The sequence below is a fragment of the Phymastichus coffea genome, unplaced genomic scaffold, assembly GCF_024137745.1.
Source record: "Phymastichus coffea isolate CEN01 unplaced genomic scaffold, Cenicafe_Pcof_1.1 PCOF00029, whole genome shotgun sequence".
Taxonomy (NCBI): Eukaryota; Metazoa; Arthropoda; class Insecta; order Hymenoptera; family Eulophidae; genus Phymastichus; species Phymastichus coffea.
The window spans coordinates 1,251,842-1,258,955 of record NW_026706840.1 but is presented as its reverse complement, the minus strand read 5'-3'; the positions used below and the strand labels follow the sequence as shown (position 1 = coordinate 1,258,955).

Here is a 7,114-nt window from a genome sequence, read left to right as displayed (position 1 = left end):
GAAACGTCCGAATTTGTGGAAAAATAAAAATTGGCTTTTGCACCATGTAAACGCCCCTACTCACACATCGTTGCTTGTGCGCGAATTTTTGGCTAAAACCAACACAGTAACGATGCCACAGGCACCGTATTCCCCAGATCTGGCCCCCTGTGACTTCTTCTTGTTCCCAAAACTGAAGAGGCCCATGAAAGGACGGCGTTTTGCCACGATTGAGGAGATAAAGACGGCATCGAAGGATGAACTAAACAAGATCACAAAAAATGATTTTTTGAAATGCTTTGAGGATTGGAAAAAGCGTTGGCACAAGTGCATTATATCCGAGGGGGATTACTTTGAAGGAGATAAAATAAAAATTGATGAATAAATAAATATTTTTTGAGAAAAATAAAAATTCACCTTACTTTTTGATCACACCTCGTATGCACATACAAAGGACGATTCAATAAATTTTTATTTTCAATATTAGATACAAAATGATATACTTAATAACGAGTATGTACTTCCTTGTAACACTATTTCATATGTATATAAACCGAAAAAAACAATTATTTCAAGTAAACCCAACCCTACAATGGGGCCCCGACTTGATACGGCCCGTCCTGGTGGAGCCGCCTTAAGATATTCAGTGACGTGAGGGAACATTGATTACCTACAACCCTTGTCCCCATAAGTCTGGCTTATTTAGACTGCTTGCACCTGTGTTCGCGTCCAGGCGATGGCAGCACCTAAAAAGCCTCGACCGCCACATCTATAGCACATTTGTGTTTGTCATTTAAAAACGTTAAAATCGTTGTGTAAATAACACCTGATATCTTCAAGTTTAACATGACTCATGGTCAAAGGTTAAAGCCGAAATGAAACTAAGCAAAACTAATTACGAGATCTAATACGTATCAAAATAAAAATCTGAGATTAAAGTGTTATTGTTGTAGATTATAGTGCGGGTGGAGTGATGAATATAGATTATTTATTCATAATTTTCTTCTATGAATTGCACACTGGATTAGTTAAGACGACTTTAGTATGAGTCGAATTTTGCAAACCTCGAATGTTTTAAAAGTTATGAAGATAAATTTGTTTGGTGGCCTATAAGCCACCCCGGCAGAGCATTATTACAATAGCACTGGCTACTAATACAACATTACTGATTGCTATTCTTTGGCTTTATCCTATTCTGTAATACAGGTTGGAAGTTTCTCTGATTACAAATCATTTTTCCTGCATATCTATCTTTTTTATGCAGGTCTTTTAATTACTTTCTTTACAATTTTTTACCAATTTTTATTATTTATTATTTTATCTAAAAATTTATGAATATTTTCATTTTAATTTGGATGAACTTAATTTGCTTATATTTTGATTCGATGACCACTTTTCGTTTATCTCACATTTTTCTACTTTTTTTTCTCCTTTCTCTTTCTGTATCTTCATTTTCTTTGGCTATTTTTATTATATAATTTTGTATCTAAAAATTAATGAATATCTTTATTATCATTTGGATGAACTTGATTTGCTTATCTTTTTATTTTAGGCCCTTACTTAGCACTCTTGCAGGTATACATGCAGGCACACTTGTACATAGTTTTTCTTTTATTCAAATGCTTTTATTGTGAAACTTTTATAATACATTAAAACTTTTTTTTAATAATAATATAACTCAAGTTCAAGATATTCTTTTATTATTCTTTTTTATGTGCTTGTTCTACAGTATAGCTTGACCATTAAAATTTTATTCCTATTTATTGGAACTATTGTGATTCCAAATGATATATATCATCATAAAGATCAACCTAACATATCCTAATCTCAACATTAGTATATATTAATCTTAAAAATCAATAAACATGTTGATATTAATAAAAGTAGTCTATGTTTCATATTAGATAATATTTATAATTTAGATCCTTACAAATTTGAACTATTTATTTATTAATAATTAATATTATTGAGAAACAACTATTCTTCTAACTACTCTTTGTAACAAATTATAATATTGTTGTATAATTCAATGTGTACAATGTGTAAATTCAATTCAAAAATTAATATTATTAAGAATTGTATATACTTTATTCCCAGGTTTCAGTATGAATAAATCTGTAGTTAAATTTCAACTATGTGATTCAATTAAAAAGAATTTTATTTATAGTATTTGTTAACTTCAAATGAATAAAATGATCATAAGACCTATACGAGACTAAATTAAATAAAATTTTGGAATGATATTAGTTATAAAAAATAAAATACCCATTATTAATACATATCAAGTAACTTTGAGAGAATGTTATATTAGATTTTCACATTGAAAAAGTCTATTATACTCCAATTATAAAATTGCTATAATCTATACTTTAAATCATCTTGTCTAGAATGGATTAGCTTTGTTGTCGACAAAATATAATAATTTTATTTTAATTTTAAAATATTAATTCTAAAGAGCTATTTAAAGAATGACATACATAGAATTACAATATCTAATACAAACTCAATATTTAGCATGTGGTTTTTATAAATTTATAAGTTATGTTGCGTTCTGGCTTCATCATAAACTCGAATAACTTTTAAAATAGATCTATCATAATTTATATATCATCAATAGAAAATTAAGACTAATCCTCAGTCAAAAAAAATTGAAGGTGAGCATTTCAATAGCTATGTCACTTCAAAGTTTTATTAAATAATAATGCAATTTCTTGATGAGAATAATTGAATTGAGATTTTTCTTTAAAATTCTAAAATGGTATCAAATTGGAATGGCTCTTAAATATATTTTCTAAATCAAAGCATTTGATATCGGCTTTCCATTGGTTTTTAAAATGTAATCGACCTTTTTCTTAAACAAATATTTAAAGAAATTTTATTTTCAAATTTATTACAATTAGTTTATAGTAGGAGTCTGTGATAGAAACTTCCTAATCAACGATAGTTGTATATATGTCATAGTATAAATGAATTTAATTACTAATATGAATGATTTATTTTCTGTAATAATTGTAAGCATTGATTAATATAAACTATATATATATATCAATTTATATGAAATTAACTACCAATATGAACGATTATATTTTCTTTGGTAATTGTACACATTGATTTATATTTGTGATAGTGATAAGTATCTTTATTATAAATTATTGAAAAACAGTGCTAGAATGTGTGAGTAATACTTTGATTAATAAGAAATATATGAAGAAATATATAATTCCCTGAATTAAAATTTTTTTTATTTAGAATATTCAGCCTAATTTAAAATTATATATCTTTTCATACATTTTATTGAGAAGTTAAATAATATTTCTTTTTTTTTGCTCCAAGATTATTTACAATCCTTCTATCATATTGCAACAATAAGTAAATAAGTAAATATTACAATATGGTTATTTGAACATGAAATTCAAAGGAATGCTCCAGTGCATAATCTAACCCTTATTTTTCATTTTGAAGCGTGCATCTATCAAAAAGATTAGAATTTATTTAATTATACATATTATACATTTATGTTTCTTAAGTCTAGTATTAGTGATGGATATCTTGAGAAGTTTACTAATAAGTTTATTTAGGTAATTTTTGAGTCTGAAATTATATTTTGCATAAAACTTTATAATTCTTTCCTATACTGTTCGACATTGTAGATTGTTTTTTAGAATTTTGCTTGGGAGAAAACCATGAGATCCATCCGATACTATGTAAGACTTTCTATTGAAATCTTTCCGTAATTTCAATATTTGAGTTTGAAGCAGCACCCCATAGTTGTATGCCCTAAGTCCATTTTTCTCTATTTCAGTTATAACTGTTTGCATTTGATGAATATGTGTTCATTCCATGTGAGCCTCTGGTTTTGGTGTATACCTAAATACTGTACTGTACTGTGGAACGTATTTATCAATCAGTTCAGTAGGTGGACAGGTATCTTTTTCAAGTGTAAATGTTGTGTGTATTGATTTAGTTTTATTTACTATAATACAGGTCAACAAAATTTTACAAAAGTCAAGAACCTGAAAGCAGACCTAGTATACTTACTAGATATTTATGTGCTGATTTCGAATTTGGGCTCAGAATTGCTCTATCACCCGTACTTTACCAGATATCTTTACCTAAAAGTGTTTCGTTTCATTTCTTTGTAATGGCCCTGGGTACCTGAGGACTCTGATGCACCACAATTCAAATTTGAGAAATAAAATTTAAAATTTAAAAGAGTTTTAAAGTTTTTATTGGTAAAGAAGATGGGAGAAGAAGAGTAAGGAGAGTGTAGGAATTATTTTATGAAGTATATGTGGAAGTAGGATATAATAATGATTGATTTTAGTTGTCGGTAAAATAGGTGTTTTGATTTTGTTATATAATAGTGTGGATGTAGAGAGTTAAGATTGATGTATAAAATGGTATTGGAGAAAATAGAGTTATATAGATAAGTTGTATAGTTTTAAAAAGTCTGTTATGAAATTGGATGTTATTTCATTTGGATTAACTAATAATTCTTCTATGGATGTTGGGAGATTTTTTTTCTTCTTTTCATAGTATCTTTTTAATTCAATTTTTAATGTGTATCTTTATAGGGAATAATTGGGGCAGTCCCATATAATATGATTTGCGTCTTGTGAAGTATAACCACATGGGCACGAAGGAGAATCGGTCATATTTTTCTTATATAAGCTGGCAGCTAGATTATAATGATTAGATCGAATTCTTATAATTGTTGTTAAATGTCTTCTTGGATAATTTATTTTGGAGAACCATCGTCTAGGATTTTCTTTTTGAAAGTAGTATTTAAAATAGTGAGAGCTTTTATGTTGGCTTTGGTTTGCGATAAGTTCATTATGTGATTTTTTATGGTTGTTTATTTGTTTTAAAAAGTCTATAGTGAAGCTGGGTGATTAGATTTGTGCCTATTTGAATGGCTTCTTTTGCTAAAAGACCTACTGTATCGTTGTAAGGGATATTAGTACGGGATGGTATCCAGATTAGTATTATTTGAATGCCTAGAAGTTCACATTCATGTAGGAGGGATTTGATATCAAGAATGATATGTGATGTGTTTTTTGACTTAATGGGTGAGTAGTTGGAGATGGCTAATAAGACGCTGAAGGAGTCAGAAAAGATATGTTTTATTTGGTTTTATTTTTTTAATTTCATGTATAGTTAAGAAGATTGCTAGAGGTTGTATCAATGAGATTTTTTTCTATGTGATAGTTATGTTATATAGTGTGATAGTTATAATCGAAAGGGATAGGATGTGCATGAGTTGCAATTTTGTTTACCGTTAGATTTGTTATATTTCTACATGCTTCTATTGGGATAAAAGTATTTATATTTTAAATTTGTCTTTTTGTTTTAAGTCACAATCTAAATTTTTCAAATTGGTTAAGATTGGTGAGTTTTTAGATGATAGTAGTTTTAGTATGAATTTATCAGCTAGATGTTGAAGTCTTTCTTTGATATACAAGATTTTGGATTCAGCATGTAGGACATTTATTGGTGTAGAAGTTCTACATCCTAGTGATAGTCTTATTCCACTGTTTTGAATTTTTTGAAATTTCATACAAAGAGTTGAGTTATTTATGTGTGTTAGATAGAGGCTGTATTCCATGGCACTTCAAATAATAACTGAGGAAATTCTTAGTAATATTTGTGAGTGGCTGCCCCACCATGTTCCTCTAAGTACTTTAATTATGTTCAGTAATTTTAAACTTTTTGCTATTAAGTAGTTTGCGCGAGCGCAGCGACCCAGTGTACGCTGTATAGCGACTACATACTTGTGTCGTTGCAGGATCGGGAGAGAGGAGCGCGACGAACGGCGAGGTGCGAGTGAGAGCGAGAATAGCGAGAGAGCGAGAGAGAACGATTTTGAATGATTTTTGACGGCGAGAGAAGTGAGAGCGCGGCGGCGCGAGGCTTAGAAAATTAAGAGAGAGGAAGGGCAGTTAGGCGCGAGCTCTCGAGTAATTAGGACCGCCTAAGGAGAGACTGGAGGAGACAAGATTTCGGCAGGAAAGGAACTACTGCCATCAGTGCGACTGTGTCAGGAGAACAAGGTGTTTAAAGCTGAGCCAGTGCAAGCAGCGACCATTCGCCGTCCACGAGGCAAAGGCCGTGCTGCGGCCCTTCCTGCAGCAACCTCAATCGTCGCCAGGGCACCGTTTCCAGCGGGTCTACGCTTTCGCCGGCGTCGCCTCTCTACCGACGGACCGTCGGTATCCGGTGGGTCTAAGACCAATTTGTCTCTCTCGCGCCAGCTCTCGCTCGATTACGGACATTGGCGTATTTTGAGAAATTTATCGCACACGCTGAGCGATCTCGCTCGCGTGATCCCGCGAACTTTGGTCGCGGAATGGCTGAGCGAGCACGCTCACCGCGGTGAAGTAGATCTTGTAGCGATATTTGTGAAAAGGCGTCAATAAATGAGATCGCCATATGTAGTATAAGTGAATTAAAGTATCCGATTATTTGTATCAACCTCCCGAACCAGAGCGAACTTCGGCCTGTGAATGTCAGCGTCGGCTTTCTTTACCGAGAAAGAACCCGGAAAATTAGCAGAGACCAGCCCAAGGCGCACGGTGGCTGTCCCCTCTCGCAATAGTCCTAAATATTTAACTTTTTTTAATAGGTATATGGGTGTGTTATTTATTAGAGAGTAAATTTTAATAGAGGGATAGGGAGCTTTTGTGAGGAAAACAAATATTGTTTTTTTAACTGAAAGAGTTCGTTTTAATTGTAGGAAAAAGTTGATTATGAGTTCAAAAGTGTTTTCTAATATATTTATTGATTGTTTAATATCTGAGTCAGAAGTATATATAATAGTGTCATCTGCGTACTGGATTAATTTTACGTTAGAAGGTATGATTTGTGAAAATTCATTTACATATAGATTATATAGAAGGGGGCTTAATACAGATCCTTGAGGAACTCCTGTACTTTTGGAACGTGGTCCAAACAGATTAGTACCGATTTTGAAGAGAAGAGATCTATTGGTAATTAGATTGTAGATGAAGCATCTGGTTTCTTGTCAAAAGCCGATTTTATATCAATAAACGTACAAAAGGTGTTTTGGTTCTTGTTGTTTGCTAAATGAATATCAGTAATTAGGTGAGTTAAAGCATGTTGACAAGATTTGTTTTTA

At 31.5% G+C, this 7,114-nt stretch overlaps 1 protein-coding gene across 2 annotated transcripts in view; it reads left to right on the top strand.

Moving 5' to 3' along the window:
- Positions 1 to 736: 736 nt before the first annotated feature.
- LOC131662996 (beta-arrestin-1) overlaps positions 737 to 7,114 on the top strand; it is a 254,472-nt gene continuing 248,094 nt past the window's right edge. The window contains exon 1 of one of the 2 annotated variants that reach the window (XM_058933047.1): positions 737 to 1,185. The gene's annotated coding sequence lies outside the window, so the exon portion shown is untranslated. The remainder of the gene's footprint in view (positions 1,186 to 7,114) is intronic. The other variant, XM_058933045.1, reaches the window with a different exon arrangement.